Source organism: Panulirus ornatus, chromosome 15, assembly GCF_036320965.1.
Source record: "Panulirus ornatus isolate Po-2019 chromosome 15, ASM3632096v1, whole genome shotgun sequence".
In the NCBI taxonomy this organism is placed as follows: domain Eukaryota; kingdom Metazoa; phylum Arthropoda; class Malacostraca; order Decapoda; family Palinuridae; genus Panulirus; species Panulirus ornatus.
Window position 1 is genome coordinate 677,835 of NC_092238.1, and position 27,583 is coordinate 705,417.

The 27,583-nt window shown below is 41.7% G+C and overlaps 1 protein-coding gene and 1 long non-coding RNA gene across 2 annotated transcripts in view; both read right to left on the minus strand.

Annotated features, from left to right (window-relative positions):
* The window catches only part of LOC139753645 (uncharacterized), a 238,055-nt gene that overhangs the window by 151,264 nt on the left and 59,208 nt on the right, over positions 1-27,583 (minus strand). The gene's annotated exons all lie outside the window — the stretch shown is intronic.
* The window catches only part of LOC139753643 (uncharacterized), a 132,791-nt gene that overhangs the window by 103,873 nt on the left and 1,335 nt on the right, over positions 1-27,583 (minus strand). The gene's annotated exons all lie outside the window — the stretch shown is intronic.

Consider the following 27,583-nt stretch of genomic DNA (forward strand, 5'->3'; position numbering starts at 1 on the left):
TTCACAATTTCCTCATTCAGTTTATGATACTAACATTGGCTACCCGTAAACGATAAAAGTTTTCCTTTACATCTTTTGTAACAAGTTTCTTGCTGATCTCATGATAAGTTCTGTAGTTCTTCTAACTTTGCATCTTTCGAAGAAGTGTTCACTGTTGATGTTATCAAACTAGTTTAAAAACTAAAAGATTGCCATGAAGTCACGCCCTACTCTTCTTCCTTCCCTGGAGGAATATATATATATATATATATATATATATATATATATATATATATATATATATATATATATATATATATATATATATATAATGAAGAAGAAATTAATCGAAATAAATGAACTTCTTGAGAAAGATAATAATCAGTCAAGATCACAGTTGTCAAAAATCATCACATGTAGCACTAGCCAGGAGAGATAACACACCAAGACCTCACCAAGATAAGAGTTGAAGGATCTCCTTACGAGTACTAGTCATGCAGATACATGATCCCACCAGGGACGACTGATGAAACCCGAGATGAACAACACAATACAGAAGAGTAGGTGTCTGGCAACCCCCACCCAACCATACAAGCGGTAAAGTAATCAACCCGCAGTATCAGTCGATGGCATCTGGCAACCCAGCCATGACCCTTCCCTGCAGCCTACGAAAAAAAAAGTTGCAGGCTGAGCAGGTGTCCTCCTCCATACTAGTAATGATCATCAAGATCAGTCATAGTTATGTTAATTCGAGGAATCACTGGCTTTATTGACAAGAGCTGGGACATATGAGACTACTGTTGCAAGATGATGAAAATTGTCTTCCACAGTTTCAGTTGATGATATAGAAGGATCGTCCTGTATGTGAGGCGACAGAGGATCCTGGCGCATGTTGGCCGTGTGGCTCTGTGTAGGTAATCATACTAAGACTTACCTACCTGCACCCACTCACCTCTTACTGTCATCAACGAGATCATGCAACTCTCTCTCTCTCTGTCTGTCTCTCTCTCTCTCTCTCTCTCTCTCTCTCTCTCTCTATATATATATATATATATATATATATATATATATATATATATATATATATATATATATATATATATATATATATCGTGAGCGTTGGTTCTGCCTCAAGATATAATGTAGGGGTACGTAATGGTAGAGAGGTACTCACTTAGATTGGTAGGAAGGAAGGAAGGTAATTAGATAGGGAGGTAAGTGAACGCTTGGTGTCAAGAGATAATGGTCTTCCTGGTAGGTTCATTATGCTGGCATACTAGACTTGTGTCCTGTATGTACATAATCCATGTCCATCTTCTTAACCACTTCACTCACACTCTTTATCCTCAACAGCTGTTGCCAACTGTCCGCTGTCAGGTCCAGCCTTGGTGTGGACAATGACTTACGTCCACCTTCGCCGTAAAAATATTCATAACAGCAAATAAACTTTTGATGATTGGTTACCGTTGCAATAATAGTTTGAAGAACAAGTAGATGTGATGAAAACATACTGATGCATGTTGCCTGATCATTATTTGGTGGTAAAGAGGATGTGTTCAGGAGGCATGGAACACATCATGAGGAACATCATGAGAGGACTAGTGCTAGGTAGGTAGGTAGGAACGAGGTGAACACTGTCCTGCATAAAACGTTCCACTGACGCGCCTGCCACATGGGAGGCACGGGGTAAATGGTCGTGGGAACCACGTACAGGGTAGATGGGGGTGGGAACCACGTACAGGGAAGGGGGTGGGAACCAGACTTTCAACCAGACAGGATGGCCAAGCTTTCATCAGTGAAGACCTGAAGCTGATGGACTGAAACTGACAAACTGGGATGAGAAAAACTCGCATAAATTGCAGGAGGTGAGGAGAAGCAGAGGAGTAACATAGCAGACATGAACGTTATCAGACATGACCTGCGTGTGTGGGGTGCAGGTAAAGCCTGCTACATGTTGGGAGGTGATGATGTTCTGCTGGAAGGATAACTAAAAGTACAGTCCTACACTTGTGGTGCTAGGGGCAGCAGGTAACTCGTTCCCCCTACCCCAACCCCTGGCTCTCTCTCTCTCTCTCTCTCTCTCTCTCTCTCTCTCTGTTTATCCAATGTTTACACTCGGAACCAGTAATATTCAACAAAGGTTCTGCTACACTGAGGTAAGAACAATCTTCTTCCAGGTTATTTACTGTTGTTTCTCTTCCTCTTGTATTACACATACCAAAAACACAACATATTTTTCACAATATCTATCTAACGTCTTTCATTATTCTCCTTCATTACATTTCCTCATTCTTCACTTTCCATCCATATATTCCCTCACACCTCACTACCTATCACGGTTCCCTCACTCTACGTCACTCATGATGGTTGCACCAGATAACAAGTCTCCTGATCCACATCATGACAACATGTGTGGCAGACTTGCCTGCCATATGTGGACGATCATGGCTACCTAATGAACCCCTTGAGCACAAAGGTACGACCCTTGGGTATAATGACCTGACCTTACCTTTAAGGGTCGTGCTGAGGGGCTGCAACGTTGTACGGAAAGGTTGTAATGTTGCTTTCAAGGTTGGTAAGGTGGCGCTCAAGGTTACACTGACCATCTAAACAGGAAGTGACCAACACCCGACCACGACCACCACCTGACCTGTACTATGTGAGGCAGCCGGCCAGACATACATATACTACAACAACACTATCTCTCACTCCCTCCAACATTATCTCTCACTCCCTGCACCATTATCTCTCACTCCCTGCAACATTATCTCTCACTCCCTGCAACATTATCTCTCACTCCCTGCAACACTATCTCTCACTCCCTGCAACATTATCTCTCACTCCCTGCAACATTATCTCTCACTCCCTGCAACATTATCTCTCACTCCCTGCAACACTATCTCTCACTCCCTCCAACATTATCTCTCACTCCCTGCAACATTATCTCTCACTCCCTGCAACATTATCTCTCACTCCCTGCAACATTATCTCTCACTCCCTGCAACATTATCTCTCACTCCCTGCAACATTATCTCTCACTCCCTGCAACATTATCTCTCACTCCCTGCAACATTATCTCTCACTCCCTGCAACACTATCTCTCACTCCCTGCAACATTATCTCTCACTCCCTGCAACACTATCTCTCACTCCCTGCAACATTATCTCTCACTCCCTGCAACACTATCTCTCACTCCATGCAACATTATCTCTCACTTCCTGCAACATTATCTCTCACTCTGCAGAAAATAAGAGAACCACAAACAAACAAACCTGCAGTAGATGGGAATATTACTGACATACAGAGATATGTCCACTACTGGGCTGTATTGAATGAGTCACATATACGAAAAGTTTCTGATGTAAAACATAATTAATCATCATAATGATGTTTGATGACCTGGCCACTGACCGTCTTACAACATCTCTGTGTAATGCTCTGACACCACGGCTCATGATGATAGATTATATAAACATGCATGATAGATAAGGTGCACGATAGATGATAGATAAGGTGCACGATAGATGATAGATAAGGTGCACGATAGATGATAGATAAGGTGCACGATAGATGATAGATAAGGTGCACGATAGATGATAGATAAGAAGCACGGTAGATGATAGATAAGGTGCACGATAGATGATAGATAAGGTGCACGATAGATGATAGACACGATGCAGGAAAGATCAGTCCACGCTAATTCAGAGCAAGATTGATCCTGGAAGGTCGAGATCGAGGTGATGGCATGTTGGAGATGGGAAGTCTGGGATGTGATGGCATGTTGGAGATGGGAAGTCTGGGATGTGATGGCATGTTGGAGATGGGAAGTCTGGGATGTGGTGGGATGTTGGAGATGGGAAGTCTGGGATGTGATGGGATGTTGGAGACCGGATTGAAAGAGAGGATGGCTGGAGGTGGTGGAGGTGGGGGGGGGGGGGGGGGGGGGGGGGGGGGGGGACCCATGATGTAAACTGTTCACTTTAATATTGTCAATACTGAGTGAAGCTCTCAGGTGAGGCTGGCTGGCTGTACCTGTGGTGATAACCGTGCTAATAATGGTGATCGTTGTGATGATGATGATGATGGTGGCGGTGGTAGTGATGATGATGGTGACATTGAACAATCAACATGTCTTCTATCCCTAGTGAGGAACACCTGAGTTACTGACCAGATAGAAAACGTTGTATGTGTTGACTTGATGAGTTAGCTTTATGAGCGGTAACAACACACAATCATAATAACAGATAACTAGAGACAGTTATAAAGACCGTATGAAAGAGTTGGACTGTCAGTATACATACCAACAATATCAAGTATCATACAAAATTTTCCCAGGACATTTTAAATCATTTTACTAACCAAGTCAAAATTGGTCTCGTTCATACCATATGTGACCAGAAACGATCTGACACATCTTGTATAATGGTAAAAAACTCCCACTTAGATATTTCATTATAACAAAAACATTGCATTAAGAGATCATTTCAACCTCAAAGAAAAACATTCATGAATTTCCAGATATCTTCATGGAGAATTTCTGCAAAATTACTGGAACACTGAAGATATATTACTGATAACATTAATATAATCATAAAACTATATTAACTGGAACACTGCAGAAATATAACTAATAACATTAAAGTCATATAATCATGAAAGTATCGGAACACTAGTGACATATAATATTAATATAATCATAAAATTATCATAACACTAGAGATGTAATACTTCTAACATTAAGTAATATAATCACAAAATCAGTGGAATACTAAAGATATATTACCGATTACATTAAGTTATATAACCACCAAAGAGAGATGATATAAAACGAAAGATTCTGTAGCTTCCAGATACCATTTTAATGAGTCAATATAAATCGCTCGTAACTTACATAATGGGAAATATAAAACGAATCTTTGCGTGACCTCCGCGGAAAACGCTGCTCCCCCACCACACACATCTCGCTCCTCAAGTGTAAATAAACCTCAGAGACAGTAAACTCAATCCAACTCAAGCAAGATATCTCACGTTTAACGACCGTATATATGGGTTAACGATCGTACGTATGGGTTAACGAAGGAAAGCTTCCAGTGTAGGTATGGGCAAGACCTCCTGCCAGGGAAGAACCCGTTGTACGACCTCCTGCCAGGGAAGAACCCATCGTAAGACCTCCAGGTCTTCTGTTTCTGCTATTCTATTTCCGTTTACATTACCCATCGTTACTGAACCCCTCGTTTCTAACTTGGCACAAACCTCCTATCACGGAATGACAATAACAATACGACAATTTCTCTCAATAAAAAGGATCTCAGAGCATTCTAAAGGATCCTAAAATTTGGTGACGAAAGAAAGCGTCTCGTTCCAGTCCCAACCAAGGAAGCATCCAAGCCCATCTGGGATCGTGCCAAATGGCCTCTTCATGGCAATCGACGGTGAGGGAAGTGTACTGATGTGGTACGAACAGCTGCAGCAGACGAGCATGTTTCTGGCTACTAGAAAAGCATGTTTCTGGTCACCACAGGAGCGTGTCTGGCTACTAGAGAAGCATGTTTCTGGTCTCCACACAAGCATGTTTCTGGTCACCTCAGGAGCGTGTGTCTGGCCACCAAAGGGGCGTGTTTCGGCCTAACATAAAAGAATGGAGACGGACGGGGTGGCAGGCTGCAGCGTAGCTAGAGCATAAATTGCTGGTAGTCCACGACGGGGTCTGGGACCTGGCTGGCGCGCCACGCAGCGGAAGGCGTTTGTAAAATAGGCGACGGTGTTCATGACAGACTAAGACCAGGTACTACAGCCTATATCCTGTATGGTCAGACACACTCCTGGTAACCAACATTCACCAGCCAACACTAAATGTTTAGATCTAATCAAAGGCTCTCTATACACTATGCTAAAGATGTTACCGAGTTTCTGCATTATTACCATTCATCTGCCATCCTATTTATGACCGTGTGCTGTGCTCACCTTCAGGGCAACAATGTACGTAATGTATGTGCTTCAAAATGTTTTCATATAATTCCTTTACAAAGTGATACAATATCACTCGTCAGTCTGACAAAGACAGTGGGAGTGATGAGGAAATAACACTTGAAGACTGAGCGAGTGGGAACTCTAGAAGCAAAGCCGTCAAGAGTACAAGACGAGAAGCCTTCACAAGATGCCGCGTGGAGATCACAGTGTCCATAAACTCTGAGCTGAATGATAAACTTGGGAATAAAGAGAGACGTTCGAGGTACTGACATGACAATCACGAGGCGAAAGCAGATATAAGGAGACTAACACAGCTGGCAATCTTAAAGGTTATATCCAGATTTTGAGGGCAGGACAAGAGTGCAGCTTATAAGCAGACTTTCAGATGTTTACAATAGATCACAACATATGTTCGAAGCAGAGATGTAGACCACATGATCATATATGTACTCTGGAGGTTGTTGCCCTTAAATGTTTACGTCTGGAGACTTAAAGGCACTGGATATAGATGGATTCATTGATTGTATATGAGACAGAGATCTGTACACAGGTTATGATGCTATGGTAGTCAAACAACTGATTAACCTGTTATGTAAGGTCTAACTCTAACATCTTGAGTTAGTACTGCTAAAAACTTGAACACATTTGAATTACGTCACCATATCGTCTTGGATTTTTTTTTTTTTTTTGCACTGGAACATCTTCCTTCGAGTCCAGGAAACTCGGTTAAAATTTTCATTATGCTCTTCAGAATCTGCTTCGAAATAGGTCTTCATAACTGCAACAATGAACAGCCTCTGTTATAAGATCAGTAGAGCCAGATGCATCGCCCGTGGAGAGGCAGTAATCGTCATAACGATAATACAAAAGAAGTATCGTAATTCACTCCAACCAGCCAATACTGACGTTGCAAGGAGGAGGAGGAGGAGGAGGAGGTGCTGTGAACTGTCGAACTAATGTCATTAGAGGGATGATTTAAGTACACTTATCATGAGATGGATCATGATATCATGATATAGATGTGGAACATTAAGATCATAAAGGATGTATCACCGTTTATTAAACAACTATGTAGCTGGCTGACTTGCACATTATGAGATAAGCACTTCGTGTAGAGGAGATAACATTATACCACCATAACCTGTAGCGCGGGGCATCATGGACGTGGAGGTTGCAGGAGTCGTGGAGGAGGGGGGAGACATAGGAGGGTAGTCCTCAGTTTGTTGGAGGTAGTGCTATGGTGGTGGTGGTGGTGGTGAGGGTAGTATCAGCTCGCACAGGGTCTCCCCAGGGAGGGTATTGCTCAGTTTGCAGGGGGTAGTCCTTTGTTGGTGGTGGGGGAGTAGGATCAGCCCGCTGGGGATGAGTCCTCTGCAGGTGGGGGGGGGGAAGGTATAATGCTCAGGGGTACCGGCCAGGTAATCACCTCAGTAATGGTTGCCAACGTACCTCACGACTGTAAGATATCAATCATGATGGAACAAGTTATCATTTGTTGTTTGCTATCTTGATTATATGACGTAATGTTATGATACTCCATACTGATGCTTCTTCATGATCATATATATATATATATATATATATATATATATATATATATATATATATATATATATATATATATTCCTATGAGTCCACGGGGAAAATGGAACACAAGTTCCGAAGTGAACTTTCGTGTAATAATCACATCATCAGGGGAGACACGAGAGAAATATAAGTCAGTTGATATACAACGAAGAGACGTAGCTACGACGCCATTTGGTAAACATGTAATTCTCCAAGACAGACAACGAGCGGATCTTAAACTTATTATTTTAGAGAGAGAGAGAGAGAGAGAGAGAGAGAGAGAGAGAGAGAGAGAGAGAGAGAGAGAGAGAGAGAGAGGAGAGAGAGCAAAATATATCTCATGTTTCATGACGTTACACCTGATAAGACTGTCAGCGAAATTAAAGCAAATCAATATCTTTGTGCCTCAAATCAAAAGTTGCTGAACTCTTTAAAAAAAACAATACCAGATAGTTAGATACTAAAGTTTATGATGATACAATGTGGACTGTCCCTTATCACTTTATGTTTTTCAAAGTTTCCGAACTCTTGTCAAAGTTTAATGTAAGAACTTACAGTTATGAAGGGTCTTCCTCCTCCCCTGACTGATACCTCAGGTCGTGTGGAGGAGGTAGCATGAAGACCATCAGTTGGTCGTGTGCTGTATCATGATATGATTCTCCTGGTCATGTTCTGCCTCTTAACTGCCTTATGGAAATGATTCTTAGATTTTGTGTAAAACTCAGTACAGCAATGTTATCTTGGTACAGTACTTCTGACGCTCTTACTGCCTTAAACCCTTAATACAACGGACCCTGAAGGACGAGTTACGACTCTTGGGTATGATGGTCTGGTATTTGACCAAGCCCTTCACGGCAGGTCAAAGGAGAAGCAGTTGCTTGCCCGGGAGTTGTACTTCAGCAGTCGTACCGTCGTCCTGCAGGAGTGAACCGTTAGGCTCAAGACGTTCTTCTGCTCATCTGAGCTACGACACAGTCGTGGAAGATATTGTCTTTAGAAACAAAAAACTAACGTCCGTCGCAATTATGAAAATATAATCTGTCAATACGTCAAGAAATTATAGAGAAGGACTGACTACACAAAATAACCAAACTGATGCAGAACTTATAACTAACCAAACTGATGCAGACCTTATAACTAACCAAACTGATGCAGATCTTATAACTAACCAAACTGATGCAGACCTTATAACTAACCAAACTGATGCAGATCTTATAACTAACCAAACTGATGCAGACCTTATAACTAACCAAACTGATGCAGATCTTATAACTAACCAAACTGATGCAGATCTTATAACTAACCAAACTGATGCAGACCTTATAACTAACCAAACTGATGCAGATCTTATAACTAACCAAACTGATGCAGACCTTATAACTAACCAAACTGATGCAGACCTTATAACTAACCAAACTGATGCAGACCTTATAACTAACCAAACTGATGCAGATCTTATAACTAACCAAACTGATGCAGACCTTCTAACTAACCAAACTAATGCAGACCTTCTAACTAACCAATCTGATGCAGACCTTATAACTAACCTAACAACAACTGAATCTGGGAAAGATGAAGATCTTATCTTGCTTTTATGCCATCATTGTGCGACACACCATCCATCCCTACCTTACGGCACAAGCTTGTGGTAAGTACTGGGAGGAAGGTAGACTCTCCCTCTCTCTCTCTCTCTCTCTCTCTCTCTCTCTCTCTCTCTCTCATATCTTTTAAGGTAGGGGATGATAGATAGCCACCGACCAGGGAGGTTATACCCGCCTGAGTGTAGGAAGAGTTAGTGAGGCTGTACAGTGAAACAGCACTTTAATGCCTCAAGATTCACTATTGTGGCACGGGCTGCTGTCTGTCACTCTACAACCACATGTGGGCTGCTGTCTGTCACTCTACAACCATACAATCACTCCATCTCACACATAACAACACGTAATATACAAGCAGTTCTTCGCAACTCTGGCAATCTGGCCTTACGTAAACACGGGTCTGACGTCATCATTCCACGCCATCAAAGTCAAACCAAAATAATGAGCGTAAAGTTGTAAGGGCCAGAAAACAAGATCAAACTGTTAGTGTGTAAAATCTAGTATTTCTATACACTACCAGTTCTCAACAGTTTTCTGGCACAAGAATTTTACTTCCATTATAATTTGCCTTTGATACATGTTGATGAAATGATGACCAATAGTATGGTACATGTTGATTACGAAATGATGGCCACTTGCATGATAGTACACAAGCTGTAAAATGTCTTCATATTGTCCAGAGTCAATTGCCGTTTGGCCAGTCATTATATGTGCGTCATGTGTGTTGTGTTATATATTCAGTGCCGTTAACAGCAGACGATTGTCTGGCATGTTTATAAATTCTTATTTGTTTTCATTGTTACATGTGAATTATTTTTCTTGGTCATGAAGAATATGTTTTCAATGACTGTGACTTCTGGCATTAGTTACTGTCCTTACCTGGGACAGATGAAAGTGATTTTTGCTGTGGAAAAGTTGGTCTATTCAGCGAATTTTAAACACTTGTCAAGAATAAATCCTTATGTTAAAACCATCAAAGAATGACACAACTGTCTCGAAAACTCAGTTTCCTATGCAATGTCAAGATACATGTTAGCAAAGTGCCATTATATCAAATGGAACTTTGAGTACAATGATCCAGATCACCGAACAGAAAGTTGAGGGAAGCACTGTACACACGAGAGTGTTGTGGGAAGTACTGTACACAGAAGAGTGTTCAGGGAAGTAATGTACACACGAGAGTGTTGAGGCAAGTAATGCACACACAAGAGTGTTAAGGGAAGTACTGTACACACACGAGTGTTGCAGGTCCTGAGGATAAACACATAAAACTAAAGTTCACCGAGACAACCTCAGAACTTTCCTTCTGCATAAGCAGCTGTCAGCTATGATACAGCAGCAGCTCTGAGCTGTGGCTTACAATAATATAAATGCCTACGTAAATATACGTGCAAAGAACTGATAATGGGCAGCTGCAGCAGAGAGAATGTGGTCTAAATTTTCACAGTTTCCTGTTGCGTGTGACGGTCCTGATCATCACTGTCTGCAAGTGGAAATATAATTTTGCTTCTGTAACCGACTAGTAGGGCAAGATGCACGAAATGGTGTGTTCATCCATGACCATAGTGGCAGCTCACCCATGAACCAGAGGGACCTAGCCACACACATACTGACACATGACCAAGAAATCTAACGAGCACATAATGATAACAGCTTGAACACGACATAAACCTTGAACACGACGACATGACCCTTGAGCACGACGACATGACCCTTGAGCACGACGACATTACCCTTGAGCACGACGACATTACCCTTGAGCACGACGACATGACCTTTGAGCACGACGACATGACCCTTGAGCACGACGACATGACCTTTGAGCACGAGGACATGACTCTTGAGCACGACGACATGACCCTTGAGCACGACGACATGACCCTTGAGCACGATATTACCCTTAAGCATGACAGCGAAACTCTTAGCTTTACTGCCCTGACCAATGCCAACGTACTTAAGGGTCGTTACGTCATAGTCAAAGCTTGTACCGTCGTGTTTAAGGGTCGTATCGTCGTGCCCTTGTTCTCATAGATCATATCTTCGAGCTCAAAGGTTATAGCGTCGAACTCAAAAGGCTATGTCAGATTATTGAGTTTGTGTGACCTAACCTGGCCTGACCTGACCTAACCTGACCTAATCTGACCTGACCTGACCTAATTTGAACTAACCTAACCTGACCTAACTTAACCTGACCTGACCTAACGACCTAACCTAACCTGACCTAACCTAACTTGACCTAACCTAACCTGACCTGACCTAACCTAACCTGACCTGACCTAACGACCTAACCTAACCTGACCTAACCTAACTTGACCTAACCTAACCTGACCTAACGACCTAACCTAACCTAACCTAACTTAACCTGACCTAACTTGAAAATGTGAAGGTTACCAAGCTTGAGACAGAAGTACACAAAATGTACTCATGTGACAATTACCTTGTGCTCACCTTACACATAACAAGACTAAGGTATGTTCATACGAACAGCCTCGTCTTCATCCTATACATACAAGGGCAAAATACTATCCTTCACTAAGTGTGTACAGAAGTATTAGTCCACGACACCTTGGATCTGGTTCAAAAGACGATACAAAACTGAACAAATTTTCGTGACTCCTGACTTTTTCACTGTAAACCATTTCATGTGATCTGTAAATCTTGTACACAAACCTCAAGGACCAGATTTCAAAACTATTATTTTGTTTGTGAGTTGATTAATGTGGAATAATGATGATCAAACTTTCTCACGAAAGGCTCCATGAGGTAAAATGTTGACAAAGTTTCTCCAGCAATTTGTGGTGAGTTAACCCCCCCCCCCCCCACCCCACCCCATCCGGCAAAGGACGTGAGCAGCGTAAATAAAACTTATGAAAAATTTATTCCCTTACCAGAAGACATTCTCTCCTGCCTTTATTCCTTCATCTTTAACCTGAGTTCTATACTCACAGTTAAACTGCCATCAAAACTTCTAATATATAATTCGTTAACAAACAACAAAAGTTGAGTATAACAAAGACACGCTTCCCCGTCAGCGTTAATGATGCAGGTGAGCGACGAATGATCCCGTAGCCTCCAACACTGACTCAAGTGTAGACGAGGGAGGGGGAGAGCCAGGCACTCATGACTGGCCGGGTGACACAGCCGGAACACTCAGCGTCGGTACAACACCTGAACACAAGGAACGGAACGTCCATTAGGTATGGTAACTTAGCCAATGACCTGACCCTTAAGAGAAAGGTATGGGGCTGGAGGGTGAGGGAGGTTAAAGACAATCTTCACATTGACACAAATGTGGAAGATAATAAATTGTGGCGGCGATACACGATGATGATGATGATGATGATGATGATGGTGATTGTGACAGCTGTGCAGATCGGGTGATTTGTGAGGTGGTCTGTGCGAGGCGGGAAGGACTCTTAACAAGTGTGGTGCCGAAGAACAACTCGGGAAACGAGGGAGATCTGAGGTAGGAAGTGACGGTGACGAGAATATATATGTTTATGTGTGAGAGTGTGGACGAGTGTGCAAATCTCTGCATAGCTTTACAAAATATCTATCAAGCATCATTAATAATACAATCTCGATAAGAAAACGACGATATGAGCACCTTCACTCTCCATCTGCAGGACACGAGTGATACGGGCGTCCACCCACGCCACAGGGTGACCCCCGCCCACCAACACACAATGACACCTGCCTTACTCAGGCCTAGAAGAACCTACACGCTGGTGAGTGGGGCGAGTCTTACGTTTCTTTCTAATGTGTGGGATGTGTGTAGCGGGTAAGTCCTCCAAGGAATGACACCACGAGCCGTTTCATCTCCTAGATGAACAATGAACAGGAACAATGGTCCTGAAAAAGTTAGGGGGCGTCATTTATCTAGGCCAGGTATCATTATGTTCTTGTTCATTGTGAACATTCCGGCCAGACAGTAATGCCTCTCTTTGTACTCCTCCTTCCTTACAACCCACGCTATCACTGTACACACACACACACACACACACACACACACATATATATATATATATATATATATATATATATATATATATATATATATATATATATTTTTTTTTTTTTTTTTTTTTTGCCGCTGTCTCCCGCGTCTGCGAGGTAGCGCAAGGAAACAGACGAAAGAAATGGCCCAACCCACCCCCATACACATGTATATACATACACGTCCACACACGCAAATATACATACCTACACAGCTTTCCATGGTTTACCCTAGACGCTTCACATGCCCTAATTCAATCCACTGACAGCACGTCGACCCCGGTATACCACACTGTTCCAATTCACTCTATTCCTTGCACGCCTTTCACCCTCCTGCATGTTCAGGCCCCGATCACACAAAATCTTTTTCACTCCATCTTTCCACCTCCAATTTGGTCTCCCACTTCTCCTCGTTCCCTCCACCTCCGACACATATATCCTCTTGGTCAATCTTTCCTCACTCATTCTCTCCATGTGCCCAAACCATTTAAAAACACCCTCTTCTGCTCTCTCAACCACGCTCTTTTTATTTCCACACATCTCTCTTACCCTTACGTTACTTACTCGATCAAACCACCTCACACCACACATTGTCCTCAAGCATCTCATTTCCAGCACATCCATCCTCCTGCGCACAACTCTATCCATAGCCCACGCCTCGCAACCATACAACATTGTTGGAACCACTATTCCTTCAAACATACCCATTTTTGCTTTCCGAGATAATGTTCTCGACTTCCATACATTCTTCAAGGCTCCCAGGACTTTCGCCCCCTCCCCCACCCTATGATCCACTTCCGCTTCCATGGTTCCATCCGCTGCCAGATCCACTCCCAGATATCTAAAACACTTTACTTCCTCCAGTTTTTCTCCATTTAAACTTACCTCCCAATTGACTTGACCCTCAACCCTACTGTACCTAATAACCTTGCTCTTATTCACATTTACTCTTAACTTTCTTCTTTCACACACTTTACCAAACTCAGTCACCAGCTTCTGCAGTTTCTCACATGAATCTGCCACCAGCGTTGTATCATCAGCGAACAACAACTGACTCACTTCCCAAGCTCTCTCATCCCCAACAGACTTCATACTTGCCCCTCTTTCCAAAATTCTTGCATTCACCTCCCTAACAACCCCATCCATAAACAAATTAAACAACCATGGAGACATCACACACCCCTGCCGCAAACCTACATTCACTGAGAACCAATCACTTTCCTCTCTTCCTACACGTACACATGCCTTACATCCTCGATAAAAACTTTTCACTGCTTCTAACAACTTGCCTCCCACACCATATATTCTTAATACCTTCCACACACATATATATATATATATATATATATATATATATATATATATACTGGAAAGGATCACGATTTTGCGCGTGATCAAGTATATTCCTATGAGTCCACGGGGGAAATGAAACACGATAAATTCCCAAGTGCACTCTCGTGTTATAATCATATTATCAGGGAGACACAACAAAGAATAATAACAGTCAGTTGATATGCAACTAAGAGACGTAGCTAGGACGCTGTGTGGTAAACAAGTGACTACCCGAATCATGTTTACCACACAGCGTCCTAGCTACGTCTTTTCGTTATATACCAACTGACTTATCTTTCTTTGTTGTATCTCCCCTAACGATGCGATTATTACATGAAACTGCACTTGGGAACTTATCGTGTTTCATTTTCCCGTGGACTCATAGGGATATATATATATATATATATATATATATATATATATATATATATATATATATATATATATATATATATATATATATATTCATTTATTTATCTTGCTTTGTCGCTGTCTCCCACGTTAGCGAGGTAGCACAAGGAAACAGACGAAAGAAATGGCCCAACCATACTTAACCGCCTTCTCCCGCGTTTGCGAGGTAGCGCAAGGAAACACGAGGAATGGCCCAATGCACCCACTTACACGTGTATATACATAAACGCCTACACTCGTACATATATGGGTATGTTTGAAGGAATAGTAGTTCCAACAATGTTGTATGGTTGCGAGGCGTGGGCTATGGATAGAGTTGTGCGCAGGAGGATGGATGTGCTGGAAATGAGATGTTTGAGGACAATGTGTGGTGTGAGGTGGTTTGATCGAGTAAGTAACGTAAGGGTAAGAGAGATGTGTGGAAATAAAAAGAGCGTGGTTGAGAGAGCAGAAGAGGGTGTTTTAAAATGGTTTGGGCACATGGAGAGAATGAGTGAGGAAAGATTGACCAAGAGGATATATGTGTCGGAGGTGGAGGGAACGAGGAGAAGAGGGAGACCAAATTGGAGGTGGAAAGATGGAGTGAAAAAGATTTTGTGTGATCGGGGCCTGAACATGCAGGAGGGTGAAAGGAGGGCAAGGAATAGAGTGAATTGGAGCGATGTGGTATACAGGGGTTGACGTGCTGTCAGTGGATTGAATCAAGGCATGTGAAGCGTCCGGGGTAAACCATGGAAAGCTGTGTAGGTATGTATATTTGTGTGTGTGGCCGTGTGTATGTACATGTGTATGGGGGGGGTTGGGCCATTTCTTTCGTCTGTTTCCTTGCGCTACCTCGCAAACGCGGGAGACAGCGACAAAGTATAAAAAAAAAAAAAAAAAAAAAAAAAAAAAAAAAAAATATATATATATATATATATTTAAACGTATACATACATATACATACAGACATATACATATATACACATGTACATATCCATACTTGCTGCCTTCCCTCCCACCAAAACCATTCGTAACTAGCCACCAAATTCTTTACCACCAACAAATGTAACAGTGACAACATACATACACACAGCAATAACCTAACAAGCAGTAAACATCCGACCTCCTAGTTCAGTCTTAACCTCCAATCTACATTACAACGGTTGATAAAATGTCATAAAGTGTTATGAACCCATTAGTCTGGTGGATAACAGAATCATCCATGAAGGATATTGGCATTCACTTACGCAAATCTTCAATAATTAATGATGGCCAACAAGACAACCTGGTGATGGTTGGTAGAGACCCTCGTGTGGTCTCACCATCAGGCAGACAACCTGGTGATGGTTGGTAGAGACCCTCGTGTGGTCTCACCATCAGGCAGACAACCTGGTGATGGTTGGTAGAGACCCTCGTGTGGTCTCACCATCAGGCTGGCTGGTTTCTCATGATCAAGCTGACAAAAGAACTCGAGTGCCTAGGTTTCCCCTGACGAGCGACGTGAAGGATCTTATCTTTAAATATCAATAAATATCTCACTCAAATACCTCAACCATCATGTACGTGTGAGTGAAAGGCGTAGAATTTGAACTAAGAATTTCGAAAAAAAAAAAGATTTCGTGTTGCGAACATGTACTTTATTATTATCGCTGAGAAGGACGGTACAATACACTTACCTGTTACTTATTCCATTACAGACAACAAAAAATAAGTTATATTTGCTACGAAATAAATCACAATTGCTACAAAATAAGGTACATTTGTCACAAAACAGATTCTTAAATTTTATGATCTACGGCAAATTCTGTCAGTCCACTTATAATGTCGTCAACCTTCATGGTCAGTGTGACAGTTCTCAACCAGAGAGCAAGACGCAAGAGTCGACTCTTAAGTCCAGTACAGTTGTGAAGAGCTTTGTCTCGTGCTGGACTCCTAATCTTAAGAGAGGGAGGCGTGGGGCGCTCTTATCAGCTGTCTGGTTCGCGTATGCAAATGAACAAACGTCTGGTCTTATGAACGGTCAAGCATGTTGCTATATCGCCGATATATCGTCGACCAGGTTGGGCAGATACATATATGCCTGATCTCGTCACAGCCCCAGGTGAACAGACAGCACGGGACCCAGACATCACGATACAGACACCGTGGTATGCAGGTACACACCACACAGTGCCACTTCCAGCAGCGGCGTGCAGCAGGATTCTCTCCTACAACCGCTGTTCTTCTTCATGTATGTGAATGACTGGCCAGAATGACTGGACTCCTGCCTGAACATGTTAGCGGCGGACGCAAAGGACATGATGGAGACAAAATGCTACAAGGATGGAACCAACACACACTGATACCCAGAGAAACTTTAAAGTTGGCCTGACGCATGGCTGATGAAATTCAACCCTAGTAAATGTATAGTAATGAGGATGGATATGAATATCATCTACCTGGAAATGAGCAACAAGAAAACGCGTGATAGGGTCTTGGCAGTGAACATTGCCCCTAACCTGTTGCCAAAGTCCCACATTGGAAGAACGGGAAACAAATTGGCCTCACGCAAATATCAGAATAGCATTCAAGTATACGACTAATGATATATTTAGCACATTATTCTCATCTTACATTAGACAAAAATTAGAATATGCTTCACAGGTTTGGTGAACGCGCTTAAAGAAGCGCATACAATAAGGAAAATACAGAGGAAGCAGCAAAGATGGTACCAGTAGCAAGAGAGCTAAATTCCGCTATGTGTCACACTGTCCGCTATGTGCCACAGTTCGCTATGCATTACTATGTCCACTATGTATCACTGTGTCCGTTATGTATCACTGTGTCCGCTAGGCATCACTGTCTCCGTTATGTATCACTGTGTCCGCTAGGTATCACTGTCTCCGTTATGTATCACTGTGTCCGCTAGGTATCACTGTCTCCGTTATGTATCACTGTGTCCGCTATGTATTACTATATTTGCAATGTATCATTACTGCCACTCTTGACAATATTCCTGTCTGACGTAACCTATATTTACGAGCGACCACAGTACCATCCCCGTTGATCATCCATCCCTGGTGGCAAAGGTGGGTTTTCTGGAGGATGTGAACCATGATCTTTCGGTTCCGATGACTTATTCATGTCTAGGGAACCCGTCGCCACCGCTGTGGTGGACTTGTGGTGTCGGTGCACTGCACGTGACACCTATACGAAGGATATGAACGAATGTGGCCATTCTTGTCTGCTTCTGGCGCTATCTCGCTAATACATTGAACTGCTATTATATATATATATTTTTTTTCTATTATACTTTGTCGCTGTTTCCCGCATTAGCGAGGTAACGCAAGGAAACAGACGAAATAATGGCCCAACCCATCCACATACACATGTATATACATACACGTCCACACACGCACATATACATACCTATACATTTCAACGTATACATATATATACATACACAGACATATACATATATATATACATACACAGACATATACATATATACACATGTACATACTTCATACTTGCTGCCTTTATTCATTCCCGTCGCCACCCCGCTACACATGAAATGATAACCCCCTCCCCCCGCACCCGCGCGAGGTAGCGCTAGGAAAAGACAATAAAGGCCACATTCGTTCACACACACTCTCTAGCTGTTATGAATAATGCACCGAAACCACAGCTCCCTTTCCACATCCAGGCACCACAAAACTCTCCGTGGTTTACCCCAAACGCTTCACATGCCCTGGTTCAATCAACTGACAGCACGTCGACCCAGGTATACCACACTGTTCCAATTCACTCTATTCCTTGCACGCCTTTCACCCTCCTACATGTTCAGGCCCCGGTCGCTCAAAATCTTTTTCACTCCATCCTTCCACCTCCAATTTGGTCTCCCACTTCTCGCTCCCTTCATCTCTGACACATATATCCTCCTTGTCAATCTTTTCTCACTCTATATATATATATATATATATATATATATATATATATATATATATATATATATATAAGTATATATATTCACGCCAGAACCTCTCAGAAAGGGTCGTGGTGTTACCCCTGGACCCTTTACCAGGGACTCCTACAGCTCCAAGGCTGCGCTACATTCAGTAGTGTGACCACGAGGGACTCTTGTGACTCAAGAAATTCTCTGACCAGACTGTATTCGATTACATACTGATGAACTGATAATGCCGACATATATTAGATTTACTTAATAGAAATTCATGCCTGCAGTTTTCCTTCTGTACGTTATATGAAGAAATAAATGTAATTATATGATGGAATTGGGAAGGTGTTGGTTCGTTGGCAGCAGTGTATGTGGACGCCTGTGTGCTGCCCTGACCTCAACGTACTCCACCTCCTCACCACAACGGTCTCCAGCGGACCCCAGCGGACCCCAGCGGACCCCGCCTCCTCTTTTTATGCTATGGAAAATATTCGAACCCTCTGTACAGACCAACATACCCGGTGAATTGTTCTTATTTTGTCAAGTAAGAAAAAACAAGAAGAAATTCTGTAAGCAAGATGGCGGTTCTGGAAGACATGCGCGCGTGGCATGATACCGTCAACCATACAGTGTTGTTGTAGAGTTATGGGTTATATGCCAGTGATGACGCTGAGTGAGGCTACGACGTGGGCGAGGAGGCAGGTTCTCGTGACCACCAAGGAGGTAGGTAGGGTAGTGAGGTGTGGTCCTCTTCCTTCATATAATGGTCATGAGTGAGGGAATCTTGGGGTGTAAGTTGGTACACTACATCAAGTGGTTCACGACCTCTTGTTGTTGGTGGTAATATCAAGTAACTATGAACCCGTCAAATTACCATATGTACCTATCTGGTTGTGGTGATGGTGTAGTGATCGTGGCCGACATAAACATTTATCATATACATAAAAATATAAATACAAAAATACATAAATACTGGTATATATATATATATATATATATATATATATATATATATATATATATATATATATATATATATATATATATATACAAGCATACACTTCTGCTCATACATAAGCTGAATCATACCTAACCTAACCTACACAAGAACATATACATACAAACATGAATACAATGAAACGTATACAAACACACTATCTTACTCCCTGGAGGGAGAGGACTCAGTGGCCTATAAACTCCCTTTCTAGAGGGAGTAGGATGGAGCATCTCTATACCTCCCTCCCTGGAGAGAGGGAGTAGGATGGAGCATCTCTATACCTCCCTCCCTGGAGAGAGTAGGGTGGAGGATCTCCTCTCCTGCAGCAGGTCAGACCAGGCCAGCCATCACCCAGCCTCCTCCCATGTCATACCAATTACTATGCCCACACGCTGGAGTTCCATTGAAGCCAGCACAAAAAGCCATTATCTCAACTATGATGACGAAATCTGCGGTGTTCTGTTTAGGTCAGTTTTCTCGTATTCTTTTGTGTTTAAACAAAGAAATTCCTCTTAATTAAATGACGCTATGAACAAAGGAGAATAAAATGCTCGAACACACACACACACACACACACACACACACACACACACGCACACACACACACACACACACACACACACATTTAGAGAGACACTCCTGTATTCTCTGTGGCTCAAAAGTGCGTGAAATAGTCCTGCAAAATACAATAGTCTTGTTTCATATATCATCAAACTGTAAACATGAAGTAAATGCAACTGCCAGAGAATCATCCACATTACAATGATTTTCTTAACACTTCTCTTTGATCATTATCATGACTTTACTCCACCTGATTATACCAACATAATTTCTACTTATTGGTAATTAATTCACATGCCATACTCTGCTTCTTCTAGTCTCTTTATCTCATTCGGACATACTCCTCCCCTCGCCCTCTCCCTGTCCCACTCTCTCCTGTCTCTCTGTCTCGTGCTCGTAACGTGTCTGTCTACTTGTATCTACTTCTCTTCCTCGGACAGACACATATCACTGTGTGTGGGTCTCAGGAAGGTTACCCGACGGCAACACAGACCCAGCACATCAGTGGCTATCAAGTTCCCTTCTTGGCTTTGGATATCGTCTTTTCGTAATACCGACCTATATGTAGTTCGTTGACATTCAATACACAGACAAACACTCTGTCCTTCTTACACATTACTCATAACAACACGTCAACACACGATTCATTATTCTTGAATCAAGAATTTCCTGTAATGAGCACTGTACCCTGGACCTGTCGAATGGCAAAATCTCGTCATCATTCGCTCAATATGTGGTACTCTCTCTCTCTCTCTCTCTCTCTCTCTCTCTGTACCAATAGACAACATCATATGCACAAGTTACACACATAAGGAAGTTGTCAACGCCAATATTAATCCCGAGCCAAGGTTCAGGTACGTGCAGCAGCCATGCCAGCCAGTTACTCCACACTTACCTCCCATCTCGTCAACTCTGACAAAATTAATTAAGCTGTTGACGTACGAAACGAAATCTGGTCAATAAGCAGCGAAATTATAGCACTCCATACATCAGAGAATATATATATATATATATATATATATATATATATATATATATATATATATATATATATATATATATATATATATATATATTCGGAAATGTATGTATGTATGTATGAGCATACGTATGTGTTACCGGACTACGTGAGCATGTTGTAACACCGCGAATGAAATTCCCCTCTGGCCAGAGGAGTGTGTGAGTGGAAGGAGTGGAGTGGTCTCGTGCAGAACGTGTCACTGCTCAGTGAAGTCTTGTTATATCCGTGCTCATGTAAGCAGTACAGCCGTGAACCTCCCACAGCCTGGCCTGGCCTGGCCCTGCAGTAGGTCCAGGACACTTTCAAGGGGGCAGTCGTTGGACAATCATTAATGATTCACGTAATTACTCTATATATCTTCCTTCTTTCATACTTGTTCGCCGTTTCCCGCGTTAGCGAGGTAACGCCATGAACAGACGAAGAAAAAAAAAACATTTTCAAAAACCTATTCACCAGCTGTCATGTGTAATGCAAGAATACCGCAGCTCCCTCCACACAACCACGCCCCACACATCTATCAAGGGTTATAATCGAATTATTTCTATGTCATCAAATTCCATACATTTTCTATGGAAGAAAGACAGGAAACACAATAAAGACTTTTTCCTTTTTTTGTGCGTTGTTATGACTAGTGTTATCTTACGGAAGCGGAGATAAAGGTTTTATTACCTGTACTTGATTCCTGGGGACTGGGAAGAATAATGACACTGGGAAAGAGAGAGGATGGCCTGATATCCTCCTTCTGTATTACTTAAAAAAGAATAAAGGAAGAAGACAATTTTCCAACACAGTATCAGATCTAACACGTGACAACATATGAAACTCCTGCTCGACTTACCGCTATATTCCGCTGACACTTCCGTCGTCAGTATCCAAACTTTGAAAATCTCATCCACATTAGAATCAAGCAACCTGGTCCACTTTATACCACACGGCTTTAGACCCAATCACTTCACTGGCACACGACACACACCTGACACATCAGTCGTGGAGGATGTTAACTACCACAACTCACCAAGGCCCGCACGGTACCGATACACATCAAGAAAGCAGACAACACCGTCCCACCACACATCTTCACACACATCCTCAACACCATAATAAGCCAGCCGAAGATCTCGCCAGCAAACCAGTCACTCTGCAACCAAGTTTCCAAAGGAACATTTTCCCAAGCTCATCAATATCTTCCCACACGACCCTCCACCACCTCCAGCTGGTCATAAAATATAAATCCTCTCACCTGCAGACGACCTCACACTACAGTACCCTGACAATACACAAACGATAACAAATCTACAACACTGAACCACGATAACAGTGGTGAACTAAGAACACAATGTCTCCATCTCCACAAAACTCTTCATTGAGACGCCCTGTTGACTGCAAACGTGAATCCCACCCGCATCCTCTCCTCACCTTGGCTGGCCATACACTATCTCAACACAACAGTAACATTACCGGTCGTCAGACATGACACTTGCTCCTCACACCACATACAGCAACATAAAGGCAACAAACAAACTAAACGCACTCACAACATGCAACTGCTGCCACATTTGGGAAGCAAACAAACTTAGTATCCTTTAAAACGATTCATTCTCTCCACCCTAAACTCCGACTCTACTGGTCATCCACACTGTCAAGGATAGATATAAAAAGCTGCGCACCACACACACACACACACACACACACACACACACAGGTTCTCACTGACTACCCAGCCAGCACAAACACCAAAAACTACACAAGGGACATACCAGCGCCATCTTATCATGCTAAACATTCAGTTTGCTACAACACAAACTCCTCCCGTTACAGATTTTCAAATTTTTTTTTTCCATTTACATTATTCTAAATTGATTTATAATTAATATTTCTTCACACAGTTTCCAGACATATGTTTTCCTTAAGATATTATTCATAACTCAGCAGACTTAGATAAGTAACGATTTCACTCTTATATTCTATTCATTTGAAATACATCTTTTGACACTGCTCACTGCGTCAACCTTATGAATGACTTCGCTGGTCGAACACTGGCCAAGTTTTATCTTCAACAAATATCAACATTTATACAGACCACATAAACAACAACTACTGATATGTCCATATATGGTATAAGGTTAGTGGGTGTGAGGTCTGGCAAGAGCTTTTGCAAACCAATAAGAAATATTATTTGTAAATGTGTTAAACTTATCACATGTCCACCCACAAGTTTCTGTCTGACCTAAATGAGTTGAATTAATTAATGATATCGGGTAACGGTCGATATCAAAGCATCAATCTCTAATATCATATACATGGAAGAACCGTCTGGCTCTTGGATCAAGCTATATAAAGGACAAAAATGTGAATATAATGTTTAACAAACAACTGGACGAGGTTCTCACAAAGAGCTAACATGACCCACTAGTCTTCTGAGAAATCTTATATATATATTTTGAGAAGCAAAATTGACGTTAATATAAACGTTATAAATGACGCCAACGTATTCATCAACGTCTCCTCGAAATATTGATTTGTTTACTTCTTTGAAACTTAAAAAAAATGGTATCAAGACGTACATCTGTATTTACTATCATCAAGTAACTTTTTTAACCTTGTTTATGCATCATTCCTTGAAACATTATTTTTAATTCTCTGCTTGACCCATTCACATATTGATCTTTTCATGTACACTATCATTATGTAAACTATCTTATCTAACTGAAGTGAATGAAATTCATATCATGAATATCGTCATTTCTATCACTTATTATAAGTATCATTATAAGTATCAATGATGATAATATTATGGCTTTTCAGAACGACCTTTACATTTGTACGATCAATATTACCTGATGTGTAGGTAAGAACACAAGAGAACGCTATTACTGAGAGTTTAACCCTTCCCTACCAGTACAGTACGATCAATATTACCTGATGTGTAGGTAAGAACACAAGAGAACGCTATTACTGAGACTTTAACCCTTCCCTACCAGTACAGTTCAGCGTTCAGTTTCATATTGAACGTTCACTCAACGGATAACTTGTGCAGAGCTCAACCTGGGGGTTCTGACGAGTTCAACAAGTCCGGGGAAGAGGCCGTCATTCCCCGGGGCCAATTCCTCTCCCAACATAACTTCATCATTATTATTGTGGAGGAAGTTTATTTGTTTTCCCAAGAGAGTGGTCGCCTGACCCACAGCTTCCGCTACCCAGAGCATGATGATATCCGTTCCTGTAATGTTCTGTAAAGTCTTCCACGGTGAGACCCTCAAGGCTGACACCCTATAGGGTGAAAACCCGCAGGGTGAGACCCTCCAAGATCAGAGCCTCCAGGTAGACATGGACACCCCTGCCAGGCTAGTTAGGACACGAATCTTGAGCCAAGTAACAAGCCAACAGCTAGCTAGGCGTGTCACAGCTGTGGTGCTATCCTTCAGCTAAAGCTGGCACCCATTTATCTACCAACCACAAGAGAGATGAACAGCTGGGTGGGCTACGCAGATGTTTGCCCGTTCCCGGGATCGAACCCAAGCCAGTAAATATGACGTAAGCAACGCTAAACAATACTTCACCAAAGCGCTTGGGTAACATATCACAGATTCTTCCATCCTAAAGGTTTCAATGGTTGGCTGTGATATACCTGCTCAGCTTCGGAAAACAGTAATACGAGAAATGAATGTGGGACATATTACACGAGAGGGGAAGAAGCGAAACGTTAGATCGTGACTCTAGACATATTACACGAGAGGGGAAGAAGCGAAACGTTAGATCGTGACTCTAGACATATTACACGAGAAGGGAAGAAGCGAAACGTTAGATCGTGACTCTAGAGAATGTAGACAAACCACAATAGGATCAAACAGATCATCCCTGTCCAGGAACCAGTGACGCGGTGTGGACTTCGAACCAGGATCCCACAATTATCAGGCGCAACGCAGACACCACACTATCATCATCTGACCAACTACCGACCGGTGGAACCAGCGGTCTGCTCTTGTTATCATGGGAAAGTAAATTGGAGAGCCACTCGGGGTATTTCATGATGTCATAAATCATTTTACGACGGGTCATTTCAAAATACGAGACGATGAACAAGGCAGTTTTATAAAGGTGTGAAGGTCCTGGAGGCGCACACTCGTGAACCCCCTTAAGGATGATGACCGACTAATATATAGGAAAATGTAATTTCGTTCTCAGCTGCACTTAACCAATCAACTTACTCAAGCGAAAATCAGATATAACTAAACATCTATTATCAAATCTCTTGGTTATACCATCTTTTTCCCTAATACAAGTCGGAAAGGCATTTGTTATCATGACACAAGAAATATATCATATCATATTTTGTTAACTGTCAGTCACTACAGAATCTCCTACGCCAAACTGATCAATTCAGTCAATAATTTCTGTTTTCCTTACCTGAGGTATATTGCCGGCTGTCTTATCACATTTGTTATCATCACACGATCTTCCTCTATCAACAAGTGTCAAGCGCCACTCATTAATTAGATAACTAGTTCCAAAACTTGTTATTCAGTAAGTTAATCAAGTGATATAAACATCACTTTCTTAATTACTTACCAACTAATCAGAAAGATAAGCCGGCTAATATGTGGCTAATGCTATCTTTTACTTAACCAGTTTCTAACACAGGGTAATGCTCTTCACTCTTGCCTGTAAATAGCATTCTAAAATACGCATAATTGTAGTCTTTGCGACCGCAGCAGCATCCCATGTAAACACCCTTGGCCCTAAATTCAGCGGTAAGGTACTTCATTTCATACATCTGGACTAAAATCAGCCCTAAAGTACTCCATGCCACACTCCTGACCCTACGATCCAACCCTGAAATACTCCATTCCACAAAAGGTCAATAAAGTTCAGATATTACCCGTCTTATTTATGACCAATTTCATCTCTTTTCTGATCCGATATCAATAATCTTTTCAAATATGTTTACATTATGTTCTGATGTTCAGGATGACCAAAGTCGACAAACGTCTCGAGGATGATACTGGTACAAGTAACGATACAGGTGATGGTAACGGTAAAAGTTACCGTACAAGTAACGGTAACAATACTGGTAGCAGTACCGAGTACAGTATCGGCAATGGTAACGGTAGCGGTACTGGAAGCAGTACTAGCAACGGTAATGGTATGAGTAACAGTGATGGTACAGGTAACAGTATTTGTACCGCTGTTATATAATCGCTAGCTACAAAGACTACTGAAACAGAAGATAACTTAATATTCTTGGTTCTTCAGTCAGTTACAGCAGACTATCTGAGCCAGTACAGCAGACTATGTATGACTCTGTCCTGGAATAATGTAGACATAACACTTCTGTGTTGGACAATATAATCTACCAAACCGTCATACTCTCCTCCCAGTCCCTGGGATGGATCAGGTTTTATAACACGTCCTGTGTGTTGAAGTGAAACGCATATCCACAGTTATGTAAGTGTTTGTTATGTTGACATATTGCGACTATCGTATCCTAAGATCACCCCTATGAACATGCGTCTCCCCCCATATCATCCCCCACATCTCCCCCCACATCATTCCCCACATCTCCCCCCAGCAACTCTGTATTTCAAAGCTAACTAAACTAAAATCTTTTTCTCAAATTTTCAGAACCTTCTACACTATACCACCAACAATATATTTCTTCATATTATTCTACTCTCATAACTAAGTCCAAAGTTGCAATGAAGATAAATATGTTTTCAGTTCATAATGAAATCTTTTGCGACTCTACAGAGCAAATAGTTAATGTAAAACTAAAATATTAAGTTTACAAGATCTAAAATGTTTTACTTAACACAAAAAGTAAGAGAAATTGACTACTGACAGAATGGTAACCATCCTGTATTTCTCTCGAGGAAACACTGATCCAGTGCACAGATTTGTCTCATTTCAAAACAATTTCGAATTTCCTCTAATATCATGCAAGGGAGACCAAACGCCTATTAAATTACCATTTCATGATTTCCTTTTTCAAATGTAATATTTTTCAGTCTTATATAACAAAAGCAGCAGCAGCAGCAGAAGCAGCTAATATAATTTTCTTTACATCTAAAATAAACGTAACATAACAGAAAACTTATTCTAAAAAATTCCATATATAATTTCTATACACAATTTTCATGATTCAAATTTTAGCTCAGGCAAAAGTGTGTGCATTGCAAAAAAATTAAAATATATAATAGTTCTTCATGTAAGCACCAGACTCAAAAACAGAAAAA